Source organism: Papio anubis, chromosome 3 (genome assembly GCF_008728515.1).
Source record: "Papio anubis isolate 15944 chromosome 3, Panubis1.0, whole genome shotgun sequence".
Classification (NCBI taxonomy): domain Eukaryota; kingdom Metazoa; phylum Chordata; class Mammalia; order Primates; family Cercopithecidae; genus Papio; species Papio anubis.
This window is the reverse complement of record NC_044978.1, coordinates 170,430,604-170,457,814: the sequence shown is the minus strand read 5'-3', so window position 1 is coordinate 170,457,814 and position 27,211 is coordinate 170,430,604. Positions and strand designations below refer to the sequence as shown.

Below are 27,211 nucleotides of genomic sequence, written 5' to 3'. Positions count from 1 at the left end.
GCACTGCCATCTGCATCCACATCTCTGTGCTGTCCATTCTCTTTGCCTGGGACTTTTTTCTTCTCCTTTGCTGCATGGACATCTACTTATCCTCTCAGGCACAGATCAGACGTTCTACACTCAGTGGAAACTCTGCTGACCTTACCTGCCTTAGCACCAAGTGGTGTTGGTGTGTTTCTTTTTGTGTATTCCTGTGGCAATTTATATATCCCTCAAATTTAGCCCACCCACCAGAATGAACCATGTAGCAGCCCGAATGGACATTAACCCTATGGCACCCACACCTTGTAGGTGGGGAAGCTATGCCCTTCCTGCCCATCTCAGGTCGCACGGAATTCCTTGTGATCACATTGCCTATACCTTCCCTCATGGCATCACAGTATCCTCCCAGCAGCTCTTAGCACAATCTCTAAAGGAATTGAGGGAAGCATTCTTCAGTTTGTAGATAAGGGTAGGTGAGAAAGAAAGTGAGAGGAATGAGTTTGGGAAGGATGCATCTATAAGAGTTGAATTATCTGGTTTCTATGCCATGTATCTCTTCCGACAGCTTTCAGAAACCAATTTTTTGTTTGCTGGTTTGTTTGTTTGAGATGGTGTCTCACTCTGTCACCCAGGCAGGAGTGCAGTGGCTCACTGCAACTTCCACTTCCTGGGTTCAAGTGATTCTCCTGCCTGAGTCTCTTGAATAGCTGGGACTACAGGCACGTGCCATCACACCCAGCTAATTTTTGTATTTGTGGTAGAGACTGGGTTTCACCATATTGGCCAGGCTGGTCTTGAACTCCTGAACTTAGGTGATCCATCCACCTCAGCCTCCCAAAGAGCTGGGATTACAGGTGTGAGCCACTGCACCAGGCCAGCTTTCAGAAACTTTTAAATATGACTGTCAAACTCTAGAAGATTCCTACACCAAGGATTTGCTTTCTTATTTTTGTGCTCACTTCCCTCCCTGGGAGGCAGTCAAGAGAGAGGACAGAATAAAAGCCTCTGATACATGAAAATAGAGATGATGTTCTCCACTTGGATTACAATACCCTGTATAGAGGAGAGAGCTGTGGACTCTGCAGTTGTTCACTCTGATGCTCCTTCTTTTAGCAATGTAGCATGGATACTCACATCTAAATTGTTACTGTTCTATGTTGAGTTATTATTGTCGTTCAGGAAAAAGCTACTGAATCCAACTGTGTCAGGAAGCATTCCCAGGAAGCAGAGCCTGATGCAGGGGTTGTTGTGAAAGTGACTTATTGAGGGAGTGCTCTCAGGACAAGGGGAGTGAGAGAAGAATAGGGTGGGAAAGAAGCCCAAGTGTGGATGTTGTTTTGACTGGGGATCAAATTAGTCTAGATCCCACAGAGAGCTCTCTGGAGCATGAATTGCACGACAGAGTTGGACTCCTCTTAGGGTAAGGAGTATGGTCTTTAAACCGTTATGTCGGTCAGTCATTGGCCCCAGTCTTCTCTGAAGGGGTTGAGGTGGAAGTATGATCTGGACGAGGCAGCTCTTTTTTGGTTGAAACAAATCTCTGATGAAGGGAGCACCAGTGGCATCCACTGTACCAACCGTCTTGGAGCAAAGGAGTGGGGGAAGAAGACAGATTGGAGGATGTGCCCCCTGCTCAAAACACAATCTTACTGGGGTACCTTCGAGATGCTGACATGGGAATAGGACAAGTGTGTGTGCATGTGGTATCTGGATGTGGGAGTCTGTGATGGGAGAAGGTATCCACAGAATTTTCCAAGATATATGGTATGGGACCCAGACGTTCTTGGTAGAATGTTTAAGGGATGATGGCTTCAGAAGACATGAGGGCCTGACAAAAGTAAGCCTTGGACATTTGATTTTTGATAATCTAGAGTCTACTTCATAAGCCATGGCCATACTATGTCTGTACCTTGGTCTAGCAATAATTGACTGTGATGATATTATGCTTTCTACTTAATTTAATTTAATTTATTTATTTGGAATTTGTATTTTGGCTTTTAAAAGTGTGACCCATCTAAACAAGGTGATTCCAAAAAGGAAATGGATGTGTCCAGCCCTTTAATTGGGGAGCTACTGCCAGGAGTTCTAAATTGAGCTCTGTGTTCCCTGGGAGTAAAGCAAAAAGGGGCTAAGCATTAGGTTATAAGGTTCTTCTTCTTACTATTCTTTTTTTAAAGGTGCTGTAATGTGAAGAAGACCCAAAGCCTTCTTAATCTCTCCCAATAATCTCAAACCAAATAGGTGGAACTCCTCGCATAAGTTGATTTACAAGTGCCTCTCTTGATGGCTTTCAACAGTGATTCTTGGGCCCTTCCAGAGGTTCTAGAGCTGCTAATGTCTTTAAGTTAGTTTCTTGTCTGCTTCAACTTGGACTTTTAAGAGTGGATGACCTCAGAAATCTGAAGGAGTTGAAAACATACGTGGGACCGACTTTTATATTTTTACATATTTAAAGATCTTTAAAAAGACTGTAGCTTGCTAGTTGATTATATGACTGTGGGGCCTGTAGATATTTTTATTGCTGTTAGTCGGTCCAGCATTTTGCTCTTAAAGTTTTGTTCCATCTGTTCTTCAATGGAAATTCCCATCTCTGCGGTCACTTTCTACATGCCTGCGTTAAGACCTTCCAGAGATGGGGTTACACATGGTGAAAGGGCTTGAATGGGCCAAGTTTGAAGACTTTGTCCTCCAAAATGTCAATAGATCCTAAGAACTGTAGGTATTTGTGTGTGTGTATTTATGAATGAAGTCTATAGATGAAGGCATTATTTCAACAGCCTGAAAATGGTCTCTGACACATTGGTATTTATTAGCCTCTTTCTTTCTTTTTTTTAGAAGTCTGGTGTAGAAGAAATAATAATCAGTTAATTGAGAGGGTTCATTCATTTGAGTCCTGGTTAAAGTCACAGAAGGCTCTGATCTTAGTCCTACTGACCTCTGTAAAACAGCAATAATATTATTAAAGGATGTTGTCAGAAAAGTAATTTTCTAAGTTGAGATATAAAGCTTTAAGATATATGTATGTATTTATGGAGAGTTGAATTTTATACACATCTAATTATATGTGTGTAATAGTGTACTTGGTGACGTGGAATTTTTTATTTAGAGGTGAACACAGAAAGTCATGTTGGAACAGCATCCTTTATGTAAAGAATTGAGGCATGTTTTAACTTTGGAAAATGGTATACAATTAACTTTAAAAAAAAGTCTTGTGTCTTAGCAAAGGCTTTTCCTCAGTTTGCAGAGGTTGGGAGAGGGAGTGGACGTATTTGAATAAGGATCCTAAAAGCCTTCTGAAAGAGAAGGAAGGGAGACACCAATTCCTACTACCAAATGTGAAAATTAGGAAACCCTGCCACAGTGAATTGTGATGGTCTTGACCAATGCGCAATGACAGGACAGTAAGGTCCCAAAGGCCAACTCGCCACAAGGGGAAGTAGACTCTGGCAGTGATCTGAACTCCACACAACAGCACTAACTCCAGGTTAAAGAGCTAAGTCTGGGGCATTATGAGTCTGAGTACAGAAGATTTATAGATAGGAGTCAGGAAACCATCAAGTTTGCATGTTGCAATAAAGAGGTTAGACATTCCATGATGCTTTCAGAGCCATTGATGGGTTTTAAGCAAGGTAATGGCTTGGTTTTTATATGAGAGAGCTCATTTTAGTGACCAATATGGAGGATATTTTTAAGAGAAACAAGAATAGAGGATGGAAAACTATTGTCATGATCCATGAGAGAGGAAAAGACAGTCTGAATAAGTCAGTAGAGAAGGAAAAGATTCAAGAAGTAGGAGGTAAAGTGATCATAGCTTGGTAATTGATTGGCTCAGGGGGAGCAGTCATTAATTTGTTTGCTATTTGTGCTACTTATCATTATTATAAATGGCAGGGATTAGAATAAGTGGCCAATTATTCTCTTCCTGTCTACTTGTTTTTAGTTGTTGGTCTCTAAAAAGAAAATTATGAAGATGGGGCTTTGATTAGCTTCTCTTACTTTCATAATGACTGTGGCTATCATTCCCAGTTTACTGAGTGAAGTCATTGTTTTAATTTGCATAAGTGGCTTTTGGATATGCAAAGATCCAATTACATTAAAAGCTAGGTATCAGTTGATATAGAAGAACAATTATCTAGATATGTCCATGACATTATAAAGAACAAAGACTGACTGGAGAATTTGCCAGTATTTTCATTGAGTTAATTCTGGCTGCCAAAGAACTATGGGAGGAGAATTTGAATAAAATAAGAAGAAATATAGACAGTCTTAGCCAAATGGTACCTCTGCAGATTAGAAGAATGGAGGGCATGCAAAAAAAATTTTTTAATCTGAAAACCAACAAATTTTTTGTTGTAAAACAATAATCACAACAACCTAAAACAATAAAGTGATTTATATGGTAAAAATAAAAAGGCATCCCCCACCACAACCTCCTACTGTCTAAAACCCTGGGGGTAACTTCTGTTAACAGACAGGTGGGGATTCTTCCAGTCAAAAATGTCCTTAAAGAGATTCCATTCATTATACAGAATCTATGACGGCACACATTTCACCAAGGTAACCTTTGATCTGTTTTCTTATCTGTTAAAGTCTACTTGATGATTCAGTTCATAGCTTGCTAGTTGGCTGAATGCTAGAATTGCTGCTGGCAAGAGATGCCGTTACAGGGGCCAGTAGACAGTGGAAGTAAGAGAGACAGGACAAAATGCCAGGAGAAAAAGGTCAAGTCAAAGTGGAGTACAGATGGCAGATGCCAGGCAGGAAAATGGGACGGGCTTGGAAAAGAAGACTTAGTCCACCTTCCTTGTTTTCACCTTCTGTAACCTAATTACTCCAACATCTTTGCTACTGACTTTTACCCTCTGCTTTCTCCTAAATTAGTCTCTCAAAGGTCACCAAAGGACCATGTGGTCATCACATTTGATGACCTTCTCTCCATTTTTACCCTCCTTAACCTCTCTGTGTCTGAAATTATCAACCACTGTCCCTTTCATGAGTCCCTGTTTCCATGGCGATGGCTCTTAAGTGCTCCTGACCTTTCCCTGAGCTCCATAATGACTCCCCTTCCTCTTGTCTGGTCTTCTAATTGTGGGGTCAGCCTACAGAACTGTTCTTTTCTTGCTTGTCTTTTTTCTACATTTTCTGTTTCTTGGATATTTAATTCACTCCTATGGCTTCAACGATGATTTCTATGACAGAGGTTTTGAAATATTACAGATACATACATAAGTAGAAATATAAATCTAGGCCGGGCGCGGTGGCTCAAGCCTGTAATCCCAGCACTTTGGGAGGCCGAGACGGGTGGATCACGAGGTCGGGAGATCGAGACCATCCTGGCTAACACGGTGAAACCCCGTCTCTACTAAGAAATACAAAAAAACTAGCCGGGCGAGGTGGCGGGCGCCTGTAGTCCCAGCTACTCGGGAGGCTGAGGCAGGAGAATGGCATGAACCCGGGAGGCGGAGCTTGCAGTGAGCTGAGATCCGGCCACTGCACTCCAGCCTGGGCGACAGAGCGAGACTCCGTCTCAAAAAAAAAAAAAAAAAAAAAAAAAAAGAAATATAAATCTGACCCTGACCTTCCCTGGAATTCTGATCTCCCATTTTCTGTTACCTGCTAGACAAGTCCCATTTGTATTTTATTTTATTTTTATAGAAAGAAATGGGATAATCATATGTATTATAAAAATATGAATCCATACACATGTGTACTGTATATATATAATAATTACATATACACATGTATTACATATATATGAATACATGTACATGTATATTGTGTATATACACACAAACACATCTTAATGAGACCAGTGTCAGGTCTCTACCCCCAAACAATTATGTTGGAATATGTAGGATGGGGCTGCAGCACTTGTGCCTATTAAAAGCTCCCAGAGTGATTAAAAAAAAATTATTTCCATAGGTTTTGGGGAACAGGTGGTATTTGGTTACAGGAGTAATATCTTTAGTTGTGATTTGTAAGATTTTGGTGCACCTGTCACCTAAGCAGCATACATTTGTATTTTAAACTTAGCATTTCTAAAACGAAACTTGTCTTCTTCACCTTCAAACTCCTCAGTATGGACTAAAGAGATCTTTCTGGTCTATCTCCTGCTCACCTTTCCAGTTTCATCTCTTACCTTTCTTCTACAAGCACCGTCTTTTCCGGTCATATCAAATAACTGCAGTTGCTTGAACATGTCATGTTTCACATGCCTGTATGCTATTGAAAACTACGTTCTGTCCCCTTGACCCATTCTTATCCTCAGGCCTGAATTTTTTATCCCAAAACAATCCTTCCTCAACCCTCCAAATTTTTGTTGTGTATCATTTTCCTTAGGAAGGCTTCCTGCATCTGATGCTCTTCTGCTGTCTCTTATAGAACCCCTTGGAAACTTCTGTTATAGATCACATCACACTGAAGTATAGCTGGTTGCTTACTTGTTTGTATTCCCAGGTGAACTGTGAGCTCTTGGAAGCAAAGAAGTATGTCTTTGATGTCTGTACACTCAGGGCCTAAAAAAGTGCTTAACACATAGTAAGTGGATTCACACACTTATTCAGTACTTAATACATACTGAATAAGTATGTGAATCCTCTTCTCTCTCCTGGCTTCTCTATTTTTGATGGTGGTGAAGCCATCTCAAATTTGTATCTCTAGCCCTGACATTCCTCCTAACTCCATGATCACATCCTTCCTTCAAAACATCTCCACTTCAATGTCCAAGAGGTTTATTAAATCTCACAGGGGTTAAGCAAAGCCCTGCTGTCTTTGCCCACCATACCTCATCTCAGTAAGGGCACCACCATTTACCCAGCTGCTCTGAGTACAAACCCTGGAATCATTCTTTTTCTTCTACTCTACATGAAATCCAATAAAAACAATCCTACAAGTGTTGCTTTATCATAGATCTGGAATCTGGCCATTTTTCATCTCCTCCAGCAGTGCTACATCAGTTCAAGCCACCATTGTCTCTTCCCTGGGCTCCCATGGTGCCTTCTTACTGGTATCTGTTTATTCTTGCTCTCTATAAATGATTCCTCCAAACAACGGCCAGAGATACTTACCTTGGCTTACAAGACCATTCAGAATTAGGCCTTTGGCTGTCTTTCTGGGCTCATGACCTATTACTTCCTCCTTGTTGACTCTGCTGCCTACACAGGCACCCTTGTTAGTTTCTGAACGCGCCAGATGGACACCCATTTCGGGGCTTTTTTCATGCTACTCCCTCTGCCCCAGATACTTCTCTCCTAGAACTTCGCATGGCTCACTGCCTCACTTCCTTCTGGTCTCTGCCCAGTAGTCACTTCTGGAAAGAGGCCTTCTCTGACCATAATATCTAAAAAAGCACCCCCACAGACTCTATCCTCTTACCCTCATTTGTTTTTTCCTTTGCCATATGATATTTTATATTTCTTTATATATCTATTGATTCTCTCTTTCATTAGTACATTAGCTCCCTGAGAATAGGGTTTTTGTCTACCATCTTCTTTGCTGCAATCCTAGCATCTGGAACTTTTCCTGGCATATAGCAAAAACTCAACAAATACTTGATAAATGAATGATTCCAGTTATTCAAGGCTGTGAGTCATATTTGACTCCTCACTTGCATTCCCTCCTGTGTGTAGTCACCCAGCCCTTTAGAGTCTTATGTTTACTCATTTTACATTTATTGACTGTAAACTGTCTTATGGTGTGTTTATCTTTGAGCTAATGTACTTCCCACAAGTGCCATATCAAATGAAGTAATTAATACAACAAGAACTTTGTAAACTCTAAAGCACTATACAAATGTCATTTGCCTTCCAGTCCCACTGCGATGACATGAATTAATGTTATTTCCTCTTCCAATCTAAACAGGAGCCTCTAACTGATCTTTCTGTTTCTCAAATTCTCCTTAGCTAATATATTTTGCACCCTGCTGCCCACTTAGTCTTCTTAAAGCCTTGCTATAATTATGTTCCTCTCCTACTCAAAAACTTTGACTGCCTTCCAATTCTAGACAAAATAGTATACAAAGTCCTTGACTTGTAACCAAGACCTTCCCTGATATGGCTTCAGATTACCTTTTCACTGTCTCCTGCTCTTCTCCCACCCAAACCCTGGATTTTCAAGTAAATTTAGCCCACTAACCTTTCCCTAAGCCCAACTGCCTTCCCCCACCTGTCTTTCACTCATGCTTCCCCTCTGAATGGAAAGCTTCCTACATACCTTCTCCTTAAAAAAAAAAAAAAAAAAAATCACACCTTGCAGGCGCAGAACAAGTGAGCATCCATGGATTCTGCCCTTCCTGGGTTCTTCTACTTCAAGGTGATCTTTCTCTACTCTCTATTCTTATAGCATGTCATTCTTCCTGTTGAGGGGTATCCTTATCCTCCATTCTTCCTTTCTCTGGAACAGAAAGGGAAGAAATAGATGCAAGGATTACTTTTAGCATCTGCCTCCATTTTCATTATTCTGATTTGGAAGGCAAGGGAAGTCTTATCTGTTCTTGTCCAAGCTTCTCAGATTGTTTGTCCCTCCTTTCTGTCTCTGAGATCTGCCTGCCACAGTAAGCATGCTTTCATGACTCCCACCTCCATGTGGGAGCGTTTCAAGGACAGGCTTTCATCTTGACAAATATGGCTGCCTGCCTTTCTGAGCTGGTAGTGGAGGGAAGTAGTGGGAAGCCTATGTGGTTTTTTTGTTTTGTTTTGTTTTGTTTTTTGAGATGAAGTTTCACTCTTGTTGCTCAGGCTGGAATGCAGTGGCACAATCTTGCTCACTGCAACCACTGCCTCCTAGGTTCAAGCAATTCTCCTGTCTCAGCCTCCCGAGTAGCTGGGATTACAGGTGTATGCCACCATACCCAGCTAATTTTTTTTTTTTTTTTTTTTTTTAGAGACAGGGTTTTACCATGTTGGCCAGGCTGGTCTTGAACTTCTGACCTCAGGTGATCCATTCACCTAGGCCTCCCAAAGTGCTGAGATTATGGGCATGAGCCACTGCACCTGGCCAAGCCTACGTTTTACTACAGGATAAGCTACCTTCTCCATTCTGGCCTTTCTATATTATACGACCAATGATTTGGCTTTCCTGAATCTAACTCCATTTCTTAATTAGTTTTGAACTCTGGAGAAAATGATCGGTTAATTATCACCTTCCCTTAAACTCAAACATCATCCAGATGACTTTTTTGGCAAACTTCTCTGTAATACAGATTTTTATAAGGCCTTATTCATATTTGTAACCTAATACTGAGAATGTAGAAAGGAGAGGCAATATTATATACCATCATTTGTCTTAAATCTCTTTCGACTTCAGATTCATGGGACAGTATTTATTTGCATGGAGGCTATGTAGGCTAATACATTTGATACTGAGAAAAAAATTAAAAATAAAATATATATGGTGGGAAACAGGATGTGTATTAGTCGATTCTCACAGTGCTACAAAGAACGACCTGAGACTGGCTAATTTATGAAGAAAAGAGGTTTAATTGACTCCCAGGTCCACAGGCTATAGAGGAGGCATGACTGGGAGACCTTAGGAAACTTAAAATCATGGCAGAAGGTGAAGGGGAAGCAAGCATTTCTTACCATGGTGGAACAGGAGAGAGAGAGAGCAAAGGAGAAAGTGCTACACACTTTCAAACAACCAGATCTCATGAGAGCTCTATTACGAGAACAGCAAGAGGGAAGTCTGTCCCATGATTCAATCACCTCCTACCAGGTCTCTACTGCAACACTGGGAATTACAATTTAACATGAGATTTGAGTGGGGACACAGAGCCAAGCCATATCAAGATGATTCTTGGAATTGTAGCTGAAGCTCAAAGCTGATTATAATGTACAAGTTCTCTCCATTATAAATAGTGACACTAGACACATTTTTAGGACGAGAAATGGCAAAACAGAACCTGACTGTCAACTGCATCAACCCACTTCAAATATGTAAGAGAGGGTTTGAGAAGGTGCCTTAAAGGGGATTTATAGGTGTACGAGAATTTTGACATTTCTAGACTCCTCACTCTGTGGGATGAAAAGAGGGTTTGTCCTCTTATGCCAAGTTAGGGCAGCCCTCAAAGCAAACCTCGAAGGGAAGACGTCTACCAAGAGCGGATTTTGATGTATCACTCCATGAGACTGGTGCCTTTCTCTAGCCTGGAGAATTCCAAGGGTGCAAAGATGGCTGAAGCTATTTGAGATGGCTGGTGAGGATTTGGGCCAGCAAAGGGATAAGGCTCCAGGACTTCTAGAGTTTGAATGAGCAAGCATGTCTGAGTGGACCCCATGGAAAGCATTCAGGCTTTAGTTGTCTTAAAACGGCCATACCCAGAGCGAGTGTAAAGGCAGTTGTGGAAAATAATATAAACCAGTTACAATAGCATTCTTGGAGTGTTTGCCCAGGTACTAGGGATTATTTTATTAATTCTCACAACCACCGTGAAAAGCATTACTCTTATTCCCAGTTTTCAGACGAGAAAATGGAGGAGTGAGGTCGTTATTTTCTCAAGATCATGGAATTAGCATGGTTCATAACTGGTGTTTAAATAGCAGATCCTTGTATTAGCTTGGTGTTGATCTCATCTATCTGTGGTTGATACCCAGATTTACTACTTCCAGCTTTGATTTCATTCCCTCCTAAACTCAAGACTTGTATATCCAACTGCTTACTTGATATTTCCATTTGGGTATGTAATAGCCAGTGGAAAACACTGGGTAATTTATGAGGATAAGAGGTTTAGTTGACTCGCAGGTCCACAGGCTGTACAGAAAGCATGGCTGGGAGGCCTCAGGAAACTTACAGTCATGGCAGAAGGTGAAGGGGTAGCGCTTGCTCTCCTCTCTGCCTAGAGGGCTAGAGGAAAGTTCTTGATTGCAACTTACCCCTACCTTGCTCTTCCCTATCTTGGTTGCTTAAGTCATATCCTTTTCCTTACCTTCTCCCTTTATCTGACATACACAGTTGCTGTAGAACTTGAATCCATTGACTTCTCTCCATTACCACTGTCATCTTGTGAGTCCAACCCACATCACCCCACTGCTTTTATTCTTCCCTCTCAGCCCACTCTCCACAGTAGAGAGACAATTATTTTCATCTCCCTTTACTGGCTTGTCATTTTTCTGAGAATAAAATCCAAACTGCACCACGGAGCCTTGCAAGGCCTGGCTGCTCCTCCCCTCGCTGTTCTCCATGGCTCACTGGAGTTTAGCAGCTCTGGCCTCCCTTCTGTTCCCCAGGAACCTCAGCCTTTGCACTTGCTCTCCTCTCTGCCTAGAGGGCTTTTTCTCATCTCTTTGCATGGCTGGGTCATCCTCATCCTTTAAGTCTCAACTGAAAGGTCACCTTCTCACTGCTACTCCAAGATACTCCATCTCTTTTCCGTGTTTATCTTTGTCACAGTCCTTCAAACAATTTGTAATTAATTTGCTTATTTAAAAAAATTGTTTGTTAGATATATTTATCCTGTTTCCTCCTCCCAACTATTATCTAAGCTCTCTGAGAAGGGGCCTGACTTACCTCCATGTTCATCACTGTAGTCCCACAATCTAGCAAATTGCCTGGCATATAGAGGTGCTCAGCAAATATCTGTTAAATAAATGAATGATTTTTTTCATAAGTGTTTGTTGTATAAAAGAACGAAGAGATGAACCAAGTGCCAGATGTCATACACTACCTATAGTGGATTTTTAACCTGGTTGGAGTGGGCAGAATGTTGTGGGAGCTAACACATACAGTTGTCATACTTAATGACAATTGTATCTCTTACAGACATTTAAAAAGCACCACCCATACTTATTCCAGCATTCAAAAAATATTTATTATTCTCTTATGTTCTAGGTTCATGGCTGGAGATGCAATTAAATAGACATAGTCCCTCTCCTCAAAGCTTATGGTCTAGCATTCCTTCCTGGACAAGAGTAGGGAAAAGTGGGAAGAGGAGACAGAATCAGGTCAAGCCTTCCCTTCTTCTTTATAATATCCCTAGCAAGATATTTCAATTTAGAAATCTTAAATAAAATTTATAAGAAAAATACAGAAAGAGTCCCCAAAGGCTAGCAAAAATGCCCATCCTTTAAACAGAAAAATTAGCAAAGAGAAATTGGAGCAGAGCTTCGTTTAGAAAACAGTTGGTTTTTGGTATGAATTTGTCACTTTTCTAATGTGAAAAATATAATCCCAACGCCAAAACTAAAGTCAGAACTCAAGATACTTGTATCCATTTAGAAATTACTATAGCCCTGTTATTCAGTACTTCTGCCAATATCAACTTTTTTTTAAATTTATTTTTTATTTTTTATTATTGTTATACTTTAAGTTCTACGGTACATGTGCATAACGTGCAGGTTTGTTACATATGTATACTTGTGCCATGCTGCTGTGCTGCACCCATCAACTCGTCAGCACCCATCAACTCGTCATTTACACCAGGTATAACTCCCAATGCAATCCCTCCCCCCACCCCCCTCCCCATGATAGGCCCCAGTGTGTGATGTTCCCCTTCCCGAGTCCAAGTGATCTCATTGTTCAGTTCCCACCTATGAGTGAGAACATGCGGTGTTTGGTTTTCTGTTCTTGTGATACTTTGCTAAGAATGATGGTTTCCAGCTGCATCCATGTCCCTACAAAGGACACAAAATCATCCTTTTTTATGGCTGCATAGTATTCCATGGTGTATATGTGCCACATTTTCTTAATCCAGTCTGTCACTGATGGACATTTGGGTTGATTCCAAGTCTTTGCTATTGTGAATAGTGCCGAAATAAACATATGTGTGCATGTGTCTTTATAGCAGCATGATTTATAATCCTTTGGGTATATACCCAGTAATGGGATGGCTGGGTCATATGGTACATCTAGTTCTAGATCCTTGAGGAATCGCCATACTGTTTTCCATAATGGTTGAACTAGTTTACAATCCCACCAACAGTGTAAAAGTGTTCCTATTTCTCCACATCCTCTCCAGCACCTGTTGTTTCCTGACTTTTGAATGATCGCCATTCTAACTGGTGTGAGATGGTATCTCATTGTGGTTTTGATTTGCATTTCTCTGATGGCCAGTGATGATGAGCATTTTTTCATGTGTTTGTTGGCTGTATGAATGTCTTCTTTTGAGAAATGTCTATTCATATCCTTTGCCCACTTTTTGATGGGGTTGTTTGTTTTTTTCTTGTAAATTTGTTTGAGTTCTTTGTAGGTTCTGGATATTAGCCCTTTGTCAGATGAGTAGATTGCAAAAATTTTCTCCCATTCTGTAGGTTGCCTGTTCACTCTGATGGTAGTTTCTTTTGCTGTGCAGAAGCTCTTTAGTTTAATGAGATCCCATTTGTCAATTTTGGCTTTTGCTGCCGTTGCTTTTGGTGTTTTAGACATGAAGTCTTTGCCCATGCCTATGTCCTGAATGGTACTACCTAGGTTTTCCTCTAGGGTTTTTATGGTATTAGGTCTAACATTTAAGTCTCTAATCCATCTTGAATTAATTTTCATATAAGGAGTAAGGAAAGGATCCAGTTTCAGCTTTCTACTTATGGCTAGCCAATTTTCCCAGCACCATTTATTAAATAGGGAATCCTTTCCCCATTTCTTGTTTCTCTCAGGTTTGTCAAAGATCAGATGGCTGTAGATGTGTGGTATTATTTCTGAGGACTCTGTTCTGTTCCATTGGTCTATATCACTGTTTTGGTACCAGTACCATGCTGTTTTGGTTACTGTAGCCTTGTAGTATAGTTTGAAGTCAGGTAGCGTGATGCCTCCAGCTTTGTTCTTTTGACTTAGGATTGTATTGGAGATGCGGGCTCTTTTTTGGTTCCATATGAACTTTAAAGCAGTTTTTTCCAATTCTGTGAAGAAACTCATTGGTAGCTTGATGGGGATGGCATTGAATCTATAAATTACCTTGAGCAATATGGCCATTTTCACGATATTGATTCTTCCTATCCATGAGCATGGTATGTTCTTCCATTTGTTTGTGTCCTCTTTTATTTCACTGAGCAGTGGTTTGTAGTTCTCCTTGAAGAGGTCCTTTACATCCCTTCTAAGTTGGATTCCTAGGTATTTTATTCTCTTTGAAGCAATTGTGAATGGAAGTTCATTCATGATTTGGCTCTCTGTCTGTTACTGGTGTATAAGAATGCTTGTGATTTTTGCACATTAATTTTGTATCCTGAGACTTTGCTGAAGTTGCTTATCAGCTTAAGGAGATTTTGGGCTGAGACAATGGGGTTTTCTAAATATACAATCATGTCATCTGCAAAGAGGGACAATTTGACTTCTTCTTTTCCTAACTGAATACCCTTGATTTCTTTCTCTTGCCTGATTGCCCTAGCCAGAACTTCCAACACTATGTTGAATAGGAGTGGTGAGAGAGGGCATCCCTGTCTTGTGCCAGTTTTCAAAGGGAATTTTTCCAGTTTTTGCCCATTCAGTGTGATATTGGCTGTGGGTTTGTCATAAATAGCTCTTATTATTTTGAGGTACTTTCCATCAATACCGAATTTATTGAGCGTTTTTAGCATGAAGGGCTGTTGAATTTTGTCAAAAGCCTTTTCTGCATCTATTGAGATAATCATGTGGTTCTTGTCTTTGGTTCTGTTTATATGCTGGATTATGTTTATTGATTTGCAAATGTTGAACCAGCCTTGCATCCCAGGGATGAAGCCCACTTGATCATGGTGGATAAGCTTTTTGATGTGCTGCTGAATCTTGTTTGCCAGTATTTTATTGAGGATTTTTGCATCGATGTTCATCAGGGATATTGGTTTAAAATTGTCTTTTTTGGTTGTGTCTCTGCCAGGCTTTGGTATCAGGATGATGTTGGCCTCATAAAATGAGTTAGGGAGGATTGCCTCTTTTTCTATTGATTGGAATAGTTTCAGAAGGAATGGTACCAGCTCCTCCTTGTACCTCTGGTAGAATTCAGCTGTGAATCCATCTGGTCCTGGACTTTTTTTGGTTGGTAGGCTATTAATTATTGCCTCAATTTCAGAGCCTGCTATTGGTCTATTCAGGGATTTAACTTCTTCCTGGTTTAGTCTTGGAAGAGTGTAAGTGTCCAGGAAATTATCCATTTCTTCTAGATTTTCTAGTTTATTTGCGTAGAGGTGTTTATAGTATTCTCTGATGGTAGTTTGTATTTCTGTGGGGTCGGTGGTGATATCCCCTTTATCATTTTTTATTGCGTCTATTTGATTCTTCTCTCTTTTCTTCTTTATTAGTCTTGCTAGCGGTCTGTCAATTTTGTTGATCTTTTCAAAAAACCAACTCCTGGATTCATTGATTTTTTGGAGGGTTTTTTGTGTCTCTATCTCCTTCAGTTCTGCTCTGATCTTAGTGATTTCTTGCCTTCTGCTAGCTTTTGAATGTGTTTGCTCTTGCTTCTCTAGTTCTTTTAATTGTGATGTTAGAGTGTCAATTTTAGATCTTTCCTGCTTTCTCTTATGGGCATTTAGTGCTATAAATTTCCCTCTACACACTGCTTTAAATGTGTCCCAGAGATTCTGGTATGTTGTATCTTTGTTCTCATTGGTTTCAAAGAACATCTTTATTTCTGCCTTCATTTCGTTATGTACCCAGTAGTCATTCAGGAGCAGGTTGTTCAGTTTCCATGTAGTTGAGCGGTTTTGATTGAGTTTCTTAGTCCTGAGTTCTAGTTTGATTGCACTGTGGTCTGAGAGACTGTTATAATTTCTGTTCTTGTACATTTGCTGAGGAGTGCTTTACTTCAATTATGTGGTCAATTTTGGAATAAGTGCCGATGTGGTGCTGAGAAGAATGTATATTCTGTTGATTTGGGGTGAGTTCTATAGATGTCTATTAGGTCTGCTTGCTGCAGAGATAGAGTTCAATTCTGGATATCCTTGTTAACTTTTCTGTCTCGTTGATCTGTCTAATGTTGACAGTGGAGTATTGAAGTCTCCCATTATTGTGTATGGCAAGTCTAAGTCTCTTCCCAATAAGTCTCTAAGGACTTGCTTTACAGATCTGGTACTCTATTAGGTGCATATATATTTAGGATAATTAGCTCTTCCTGTTGAATTAATCCTTTTACCATTATGTAATGGCCTTCTTTGTCTCTTTTGATCTTTGATGGTTTAAAGTCTGTTTTATCAGAGACTAGTATTGCAACCTGCTTTTTTTTGTTCTCCATTTGCTTGGTAAATCTTCCTCCATCCCTTTATTTGCGAGCCTATGTATGTCTCTGTATGTAGAGATGGGTCTCCTGATCACAACAGACTGATGGGTCTTGACTCTTTATCAGTTTGCCAGTCTGTGTCTTTTTAATTGGAGCATTTAGTCCATTTACATTTAAGGTTAATATTGTTATGTGTGAACTTGATCCTGCCATTATGATATTTACTGGTGCTACTCATTAGTTGATGCAGTTTCTTCCTAGCCTAAATGGTCTTTACATTTTGGCATGGTTTCAATAGCTGGTACCGGTTGTTCCTTTCCATGTTTAGTGCTTCCTTCAGGGTCTCTTGTAAGGCAGACTAGTGGTGACAAAATCTCTAAGCATTTGCTTATCTGTAAATGATTTTATTTCTCCTTCACTTATGAAACTTAGTTTGGCTGGATGAAATTCTGGTTTAAAATTCTTTTCTTTAAGAATGTTGAATATTGGCCCCACTCTCTTCTGGCTTGTAGAGTTTCTGCCGAGAGATCTGCTGTGAGTCTGATGGGCTTCCCTTTGTGGGTAACCCGACCTTTCTCTCTGGCTGCCCTTAAGATTTTTTCCCTCATTTCAACTTTGGTGAATCTGGCAATTATGTGTCGTGGAGTTGCTCTTCTCGAGGAGTATCTTTGTGGCGTTCTCTGTATTTCCTGAATTTGAATGTTGGCCTGCCCTACTAGGTTGGGGAAGTTCTCCTGGATGATATCCTGAAGAGTGTTTTCCAACTTGGTTCCATTTTCCTCCTCACTTTCAGGCACCCCAATCAGACGTAGATTTGGTCTTTTTACATAATCCCATACTTCTTGCAGGGTTTGTTCATTTCTTCTTCTTCTTTTTTCTTTTGGTTTCTCTTCTCACTTCATTTCATTCATTTGATCCTCAATCGCTGATACTCTTTCTTCCAGTTGATCGAGTCGGTTACTGAAGCTTGTGCATTTGTCACGTATTTCTCGTGTCATGGTTTTCATCTCTTTCATTTCGTTTATGACCTTCTCTGCATTAATTACTCTAGCCATCAATTCTTCCACTTTTTTTTCCAAGATTTTTAGTTTCTTTGCGCTGGGTACGTAATTCCTCCTTTAGCTCTGAGAGGTTTGATGGACTGAAGCCTTCTTCTCTCATCTTGTCAAAGTCATTCTCCGTCAAGCTTTGATCTGTTGCTGGCGATGAGCTGCGCTCCTTTGCCGGGGGAGATGTGCTCTTATTTTTTGAATTTCCAGCTTTTCTGCCCTGCTTTTTCCCCATCTTTGTGGTTTTATCTGCCTCTGGTCTTTGATGATGATGGTGACATATGGATGGGGTTTTGGTGTAGGTGTCCTTCCTGTTTGATAGTTTTCCTTCTAATAGTCAGGACCCTCAGCTGCAGGTCTGTTGGAGATTGCTTGAGGTCCACTCCAGACACTGTTTGCCTGAGTGTCAGCAGCAGAGGCTGCAGAAGATAGAATATTGCTGAACAGCGACTGTACCTGTCTGATTCTTGCTTTGGAGGCTTCCTCTCAGGGGTGTACTCCACCCTGTGAGGTGTGGGGTGTCAGACTGCCCCTAGTGGGGGATGTCTCCCAGTTAGGCTACTCAGGGGTCAGGGACCCACTTGAGCAGGCCGTCTGTCCCTTCTCACATCTCAACCTCCGTGTTGGGAGATCCACTGCTCTCTTCAAAGCTGTCAGACAGAGTCGTTTGCATCTGCAGAAGTTTCTGCTGCTTTTGTGGTTGTTTACTGTGCCCTGTCCCCCGAGGTGGAGTCTACAGAGACAGGCGGGTTTCCTTGAGCTGCTGTGAGCTCCACCCAGTTCGAGCTTCCCAGCGGCTTTGTTTACCTACTTAAGCCTCAGCAATGGCGGGCGCCCCTCCCCCAGCCTCGCTGCTGCCTTGCCGCGAGATCGCAGACTGCTGTGCTAGCAATGAGGGAGGCTCCGTGGGCGTGGGACCCTCCCGGCCAGGTGTGGGATATAATCTCCTGGTGTGCCTGTTTGCTTAAAGCGCAGTATTGGGGTGGGAGTTACCCGATTTTCCAGGTGTTGTGTGTCTCAGTTCCCCTGGCTAGGAAAAGGGATTCCCTTTCCCCTTGCGCTTCCCAGGTGAGGCGATGCCTCGCCCTGCTTCAGCTCTGGCTGGTCGGGCTGCAGCAGCTGACCAGCACAGATTGTCTGGCACTCCCTAGTGAGATGAACCCAGTACCTCAGTTGAAACTGCAGAAATCACCGGTCTTCTGTGTCACTCACGCTGGGAGTTGGAGATTGGAGCTCTTCCTATTCGGCCATCTTGCTCTGCCCCCCAATATCAACTTCTAATGCAAGGGAACTTGGAACAATGGAGAAAACAGTGGAAAAGTTGGAACTGGATAACCTGGATCAGAGTCCTTGCCCTGTTCCTACAGCTCTTTAGCCTTAAGGATGTATCCTAATCTTTTCCAGTCCCAGCTGACTCGTCCATCTAATGGAGATGAAAAAAGAATATATCTCAAGACATTTCTGTAGATCAAATTGGCAAATCCGTGTTATGTGTTCAGCATAGTGCCTGTCATCTAGCATACAGAATAATACATAATAATAATATAATTATTTTAATATAATTATTATATTACTGATTATAATTATTATAATTAATATCACAATGATATACTAATATAATATAACATTATTAACATTATAATTTTTCATAAAATTTATTATAGTACCACCCAAGTTAGGGGACCATCATGAGGAGTAAATGATGTGTGCATATACATGTGCGTGTATATACCTATCACAGTGATTGAAACACGGCAGGGCTAAATGAATAGTTGTTGAATAAGCTAATGTATTGGGAAAGCTAGAAAGGATAGATTGTTATACAAATGCTTGTACTTCTTATTTTTAACACAAATAGATTAAGCAATCAAAATCTCTCTATGAGCAAACAAAGGAGGTCAAAAGATGCTCAAAAATGACCCTACCAATCAAGTGTGTTATTAGAATATTTAGCAATCAATAGGGCATGGATGCTGCCCGACTGGAATAAATGCTGGCAGTAGCTCCAGATGAGGGTCCTAAGGGTCCCACCTCTGCCATGCATTACCCCTTAAGTTAGAAATTGTGGAAAGGTCTTGGAGGGTCCTAAGAATGTACCAGAGAAGAGGTACTGATAGTACGGGGTGAAGGTGTTTGCATAGGATGGCAGCCATGTGGCAATAAGTACAAAGCAATTTCACTATCTTAATATCTGGTTTAGCTGTGCTGGTGGTTCTGATCTAAAGTAGCTCTGCCCTGCAAACAAAATCCTACATAACTAGAGTTCAAAAGAGAGACAATATGTCCTATGTATACTATGTTCCCCAATTCACTTCCCATCCTAAACACAGGGATAAGGGTTTATTTGCTTGAAAGTAATGATCTGTCAACAAACTAGGTCAAAGAAAAGACCCTGGCAGCTTAGCATGAAGAGAAGGGTGCTAGTATCATATCATGCATCTATAAAAGGTGGGCCACTTTTGGAAATATGTGGGTGAATTGCCAATTGCATCAGCCTAGCTCTTGCTGTTCTTGATAATAATTATTAGTCATCTTTGTTCCAGCAAAATCCTCATCATTCTCAATAGATTCAAGACTAAATTTCAAATCCACTTTAGTAAAAATATTTACAATTGGAGTGTTAGAAACCCTGCATTATTTGAACAAAAGCAATGTATTTGAAGATCAGTGGGAAAGTCGGAAAATAAACCAATTGCTGCTCACTAATTATTTTTTTAAATGACATGAATGGAGGCTTGGTTTCACTCAATATGCCTTTAAAGATTTTTAAATGTTTTATATCCAGTCAAGTTGAGATTTTTAAGAACATTTTTAATTTGTAATAAAAGTTTATAACTTGACTTTTTTTCCCAAAAAAAGTTAACAAACTGCAAGCACTTGTTAATAAGGGTCTTAAATAATTTAAAAACTGAACATACCACTGTGTAACTAACTCTTTTATGATCTCTATTGATATTCTAAATATCACACAAAATTTGGTGGTCTCTATAGGGTTTGGTATTTGGAAATTACTGTTAGAAGAAACGGAGGAGGGATCTTATATGTTATGTCTCTTTCTGAGTGAATGAAATCTGTATGAGCTGATTAGCAAAATGGCTTCCATGATCCACCTACTGGATAGCTTATGTGAAGGCATTTTAAAAAATAAGATATATTAGCAAGGGTTCTTCAGAGAAATAGAAGCAACAGAATTATATATCGCTATCTTTATATATCTATATCTGTGTCTGTGTCTATGTTTATATCTATCTTTGTTACTATATCTCCATCTATTTATCTATCTGGGTTTATTTTAAGGAATTGGCTCATGTGGTTGTGGAGGGTTAGTGAGTCCAAAACCTGTTCGTGCAGGCCAGCAGACTGGAGACCCACAGGAGAGTTGCCCTTCAAGTCCAAGGTCAGTCCACCTGCAGAATTCTTTTTTGCTCAGGGGGAAGGTCAGTTTTTGTTCTAATAAAGCCTTCAGTTGATTGAATGGGGCCCACCCACATTATGGAGGGCAGTCTGCTTTGCCCAAAATCAGCCAATTTAAATACAAATCTCATTCAAAAACCATATTCACAGAAACATCTAGAATAAAGTTTGATGAAATATCTAGGCATTGTGGCCCAGCCAAGTTGACACAGAAAGTTAACCATCACATAAAGTAATGTGAAGAATTATTAACTTTTTGTTGTTTTTTATCTTTTTCCAAGAGAAAACTGCCAAGATGGCAAAATGATTGCTTTTTGAGGAATGATTGTAGGTTGAGATGTTTAACTGGAAAGGAGAGAACTTACGGACATTTATATTAGGTTGGTGCAAAAATAATTGGCGGTTGTCGTCATTGAAAGTAACGGCAAAAACCACAATTACTTTTGACCAACCTAATAGTAACAAAAGTATCACCTCCATAGTCTCACTACCCAGAAATGTGTAGTAAGATATATATATATATATATATATACACTTTTGCATTTTCAAAATGCTCAAATGCCTGCTTGTGAAAAAAAAAAGAACAGACCCAAGACTCTCAGAAGAGACAGTTTTGCCTGGTGACTGACCAGTTCCATCAGAAACTGAGGGCTTCTGATCACACCTGGCACTGGGCAGTGTCAGTACCGCTCTTCCGTGGTGAACTTGTTTCTAGTTCCTCACAGTGGCTGTTGCAAACTTTTCTCATTTCCCTCAAGCCCCAACCCCACCCTATCCACTTTTTCTTCTACAATGCAGAGACAAAAGGCTGCCAATTCTGCAGCATCCCCCTCACAACACCTCTATTTTCAGCCCTTCTTTCCTGTCTCAATGACAGGGATCCTGGATTTTCCTAAGGCCAGTTCCCCTGCTTGTCTCTTTGCCCTGTCCTTTCCACCTCCTCTGGAGCCTTATTCATTTGGTGAAGTGTGACTCCTTAGAAATAAATACGTCATGGTCTCTGCACTTACTATTTTATGGCAGGTAGTCTTTATATTCCCAATGTCTGCTATGCTGGGCTTATGACTGATGGGATTTTATGTAAAGCAGATTATATATATATATATGTGTATATATATACATACACACACACACACACACAATACTCTTCATTGCTATGTTTGGACTAGTGCAGCAGTCAGGATGACAGAAAGAAAAGCAGATGTACAAAAATGCAGAAAAAATAAAGTGTGAAGTGTTTGTAGGTGGAGAGACTGAGAATTCTTTGCTATTTGTATTGAATCCTTAATATATTCTAGTGCAGAAAGCATGAAGCATGGCTACCGGAAGCACACGTGTGTCACGCATCAAAGGGAAGCTGCAGAAAACAGAGACGTTGGTGCAATTACTCTTTCTTATATTTCCCCTCCCCACACTGCTGGGCCCACTAATTTGGTTATCTTTATTGTGGGGTAATTTGTATACTTTCCCCCCTTCTTTTAAATGCACTGTTCGATGAGTTTCAAAAAAATATATATATACACATATATATATATTCACGTATGTAATTGCCAGCCCAATCAAGACATAATTTTGATTCCATCACCCTAAAAAGTTACCTCATGCCCCTTTGTAAAGTCCCCCATCTCCAATCTCAAGAAACCACAGATCTGCTTGCTCTTAGTATAGAGTAGTTGTGTTTGTTCGAATGCAGAAAGCCACGTTAGAGTTTTTTGTTTGTTTGTTTGTTTTTGAGACAGAGTCTCACTCTGTCATCCAGGCTGGATGGAGTGCAATGAGGCGATCTCGGCTCACTGCAACCTCTGCCTCCCGAGTTTAAGTGATTCCCCTGCCTCAGCCTCCTGAGTAGTTGGGATTATGGGTGCCCGCCACCATGCCATGTTAATTTTTGTATTTTCAGTAGAGATGGGTTTTCACTATGTTGGCCAGAATAGTCTCTAACTCCTGACCTCAAGTGATCCACCTGCCTCAGCCTCCCAGAGTGCTGGGATTACAGGTGTGAGCTACTGCGCCCAAGTGCCACATTAGTTTTAACTGTTTATACGAATAGTATCAGATAGTATACACTCTTTTGTGTCCAGACTCTTCAACAAAGCATTTTTGAGATTCATTCATGTTGTTATCAGTAATTTGTTCATTTTTATTTCTGAGTGGTAGTCTATTTATAAGTATACCACAATCTGTTTATCCAATCACACCACACATTTGGGTTGTTTCCAATGGTTGGCTATTATGAACAAAGCTGCTATGGAGATTTGTGTGCGTATGCATACACTTTGATTTCTTCTGGGTATATACTGAATAGTGGCATGGTAAATACACATTTATAAGAAATTGTCAGATGGTTTTTCACCAGCAATGTTGCTTCTTACCTTCATTAATACTTGATATTGCCAGTCTATTAAATTTTATCCATTCTAATAGGTGTGCAGTTATATTTTATTTTGGTTTAAATTTGCATTGGTCTAAAGACTAATGATGTTGACTATCTTTTCATGAGTTTATTGGCTACTCATATATCTTCTTTTGTGAAGCGTCCAAATCTTTTGTCCATTTTTTACTGGTGTGTGTTTGTCTTGTTATTGAGTTGGAAGAATTCTTTATGGATTCTGAATACAAGTGTTTTCTCATATATATGGATTGTGGACATTTTCTACCAATCTGTGGCTTGTCTTTGCATTTTCTTAATACTGTCTTTTAAAAAGGACAAGTTTTGATAAAGTCAAATCTATCAGGTTTTCTTTTATGGTGTGTCCTTTCTATCTAAGAAATCTTTGCCTGTCCCCAAGGTTATGAGGATTTTCTGTTATGCTTTTTAATGTAAATTGTTTTTCACTGTATAGAAGTTTTGTAGTTACGGCTTTTTCACTTAGGTCTTATCCATTTTAAATGAATTTTAATGTGTGGTGTGAATTAAAAATTGAGCTTTTTTGCATATGGATAGTTAGTTTTTGCATATGGATAGTTAGTTTTTCAACACCATTTACTAAAAAGACGACTGTATTTCCATTTATTTATTTTGGCATTTTCAGCAGAAATTAATGGGCCATATGTGTTTGCATGTTTCTAAACTCTTCATTGTCTTGTCTTCCATTGATGTGTATGTCTCTCTTTGTATCTCTATCATGCTGTCTTGGTTACTGCAGCTTTCGAATAAGTTTTGAAATTACGTAGTTTAAGTTTTTAAACTTTGTTCTTTTTTTTCAGAATAGTTTTGGCAATTCTGTGTCATTTGGATTTGCAAATTATTGAATTAACATGTCAATCTTTACCAAAAATGCTTGCTGGAAATTTGATTGGGTAGAATTGACTTCTTAATAATATTGAGATGTGACTCTGTGTAAATGTGACTGTCTATGAATGTGACTCTGTGTGAATGTGACTCTCTGTCAACTTAGCTCTTCCTTAATTTCTCTCAGTTTTCTATGAAAAAAGTTCAAATTTGAATATGGACAATTCACACACACACACACACACACACACACAGAGTTCAGGTCAGGCAAAATGTGTTCATGCCCTGAATTTGTAGAATGATACCTATGGCCTTAAATATTTCAGTTGCATTGGTATGTTTTTTTCTAGATCAAAAATTTTCGTATTCTTTTCTAGATCACTAATTGCCAAATAAAATCCTGACCTTGGGAAAGACTTAATTGTAACTGATTGTTGGTATCTTTTAAAACTTATTTGGGCTTAGAGGTGAGTTTTCATTTCCTTTATCTAAATATTAATGAAGAAAAGATGTCAAAGTGAATCCTAACCCGTCTAGCCATTAGTCTTTAGTCCCAAGAATATTTACTTAAAATAGAATGTGTGAATGTGTGGAGAAAAAAAGTCCTCTAAAGGACTTTAGAGTTATGCTGAAAAAGGACTAGAACTCTTTCTATTATTTTAGAATCTTTGTGAGGCTGACATTTGCTATTAAAGTAGCTTGTTACAGTTTTATTATTTATAACCTTGTAATGTCATTATTTGTTATTACATGCTGCCACCTAGTGAAATTCATAGGCTTGACGATAAGGAAGCAGGAAAGCTGTGCTTTGGGGTTTCAGATTTGTGCTTTTTGTGTCTGAATTTTGATACGTATTGTGATTTTCCCAAATTATGTAGCACTTTAGGGTGAAAACACTGGTATAGGTAAGATTTCCTAGGAAAAGCTCTCAAAAATATGTATGTGTTTAGTCTTTTTTCCTTAGGAGAAAGTTACTTTGTTAGATTTTTGGAGGAACAAGATAAAATTCAAAGGGATATTATGTATTAAACATGTTTTAGCCTTACTTACACCTGCTTTGTTTTGAAAATTGTCGTTTTCCCCAGATACGTGAAAGTTTAGGAAAAAGGGGAATTTTCTGGGGGAAAAAAGTCATCATTAGTTTGAGTTTTTTAAAGAAAGTTGCTCCTGCTTTACCAGGCTGCAATCTAATAAATATTTCCTATTATCCATGGCTTTTCCTGCCATTCCCAATCACCAAGCCCTCTTTTGCCTAATTCCGAGGATTTGTCTAATTTCTCAGCGAAGCACTTAGGATTTGAAATTCATAATATGTTAAAAACCGGATCACTTACTACAATTAGATAGATTCATAACATTTCCCTCAGCTAGCAATGACCTGAAACATTAAAAAAAAAAAAAAAAAAAAAGCACCTCCCTTACTTTATAGAAGAAAGATACACCCAGACGGGCCAAGTAGATTTTCCCAGCCTCTGAGCTTCTTCATGGCAGAGCTGAACTTAGACTGAAGTGTCTTGATAGCCATCAAATGTCCTAGACACTGGTATGTGCTCTTTGTCCTGGGTGAGAGAGCTGGATAAGACCTACCCGGGGTGGAGAGGAGCTGCAGTACGGTAGGAGGAGCGGGATGAGCTGCTCGGAACAGGGCACTTCTGCTTAGCAGCATCTGCAGATGTCAGCAGCCCATGAAGAAGGGCTCATCAGCAAAGTCTTGGCTCTCCTGTCCCTGGAAATATTAACAGGAAATATTTATTAGATTGCAGCCTGGTAGAGCAGGAGCAACTTTCTTTCAAAAACTCAAACTAATGATGACTTTTTTTCCCAGAAAATTCCCCTTTTTCCTAAATTTTCACATATCTGGGGAAAACGATAGCATATGCAGGGCAAGGAGAGACAAGACAGAGCTTACAGGGCATGCTTCTGCTTTCTCTCACCGAGGGCTGGCCTAAGCAAAGGGGCCCTGAGCTTGCAGGCTGGCAGTCCAAGCCATGCTCACTGCCTCCAGGAAACAAGGAGTTTTCTATTTAAGCCCTCCTCCCCAAAAAGTTGTGATAGCAGTATTAAAAGTAGCATTATTATTGGCTTGGCATGGTGGCTTACGCCTGTAATCCCAGTACTTTGGGAGGCCGAGGTGGGCAGATCACATGAGGTCAGGAGTTCGAGACAAGCCTGGCCAACATGGTCAAACCCCATTTCTACTAAAAATAAATAAATAAATAAATTAGCTGGGCATGGTGGTGCACACCTGTAATCCCAGTTACTCCAGAGGCTGAGGCAGAAGAATTGCTTGAACTAGGGAGGCAAGCATTGCAGTGAGCGGAGATTGCACCACTGCACTCCAGCTTGGGTGACAAAGCCAGACTCCGTGTCAAAAAACAAAAGAGTGGCATTATTATTAACATTAATGATCAATATTAGCTTGATACTACCTTTTTCATGCAGTAAAAGCAATGTTAGGGATAAGAGAGTGACTATATAACAATAAAATAAAAACAGGAAACGAAAATAGTCTGACCCCATCTGCACCTAATAAATCGTCTTTCAAAAAACTGAAGTAAACACCTAAAGAATTTCAAGGGTATATTCTTACTAAATATGGGAGAATTTATCACATGTTCTCAAAATTTGATAAAACAGTTTTTTAAGGATTTAGAAAATTTGAGCAATACAATGAAATGAACATAATAGAGCCCTGATCCCATTAGTTAGAGAATTACACATATTACTGAATGACACACAAAAAAATTTGAGCCACAAAAAAGTTATATTGCCTAAAAATTAATATACTGTAGACCCCGTTGTTTGACTGAAATGCAATTTAAACTAGCAATTGATACTAAAAACACTCCCCACAGTTTTGGAAATTAAAAAATTCATAGTTATCAATTAATAATGTATACCTTAAGAAGAAATTAGAGTAAAAATTACAAAATATTAAGAAGAGAATAACAACAAAACTACATATAAAAGATAATGGGATTTAGCTGTTGCAATACTTTAGATTTATGGCTTTAATACATTTATTAGACAAAAAAGGATATAAAATTACAAAAGAAGCTATTTAGTCTGAGAAGTTAGAAAAAGAATGGCAGAGTAACCTTAAAGCAAGAGAAAAAGGGAATAATGAAGATAAAAGCAGAAATTAATTAAATGGGAGGCAAAAAAATAGACCATCAGTGAACATTAAAACTAGTTCTTTGAAAAGGCTAACAAAACAGACAAACTTACAGCATAGATAATTGATATTAAGCATTTATCACTGGTAAATGATGATTAACATTAGGAATGAAAAAGGAATCGCAACCAGATACAGAAGATATTACAGATATTTCCAACTTTATGCCAAAAAGTTTACAAATAGTTCATTAAGCTTGTAGAAAAATGTAGAGAACCAAAAATGATTTAAGAAGCTATGGAAAA

The 27,211-nt window shown here is 39.6% G+C and overlaps 2 long non-coding RNA genes across 2 annotated transcripts in view; both read left to right on the top strand.

The window, feature by feature from the left end:
• The window catches only part of LOC110740427, a 39,588-nt gene extending 17,246 nt beyond the window's left edge, over positions 1–22,342 (top strand). The window contains exons 3-4 of the long non-coding RNA XR_002521960.2: positions 20,443–20,542; positions 21,858–22,342. This is a non-coding gene — a long non-coding RNA (uncharacterized LOC110740427). The remainder of the gene's footprint in view (positions 1–20,442; positions 20,543–21,857) is intronic.
• A 136-nt stretch (positions 22,343–22,478) lies between these two features.
• The window catches only part of LOC110740423, a 50,399-nt gene continuing 45,666 nt past the window's right edge, over positions 22,479–27,211 (top strand). Inside the window, exon 1 of the long non-coding RNA XR_002521961.2 lies at positions 22,479–24,258. This is a non-coding gene — a long non-coding RNA (uncharacterized LOC110740423). The remainder of the gene's footprint in view (positions 24,259–27,211) is intronic.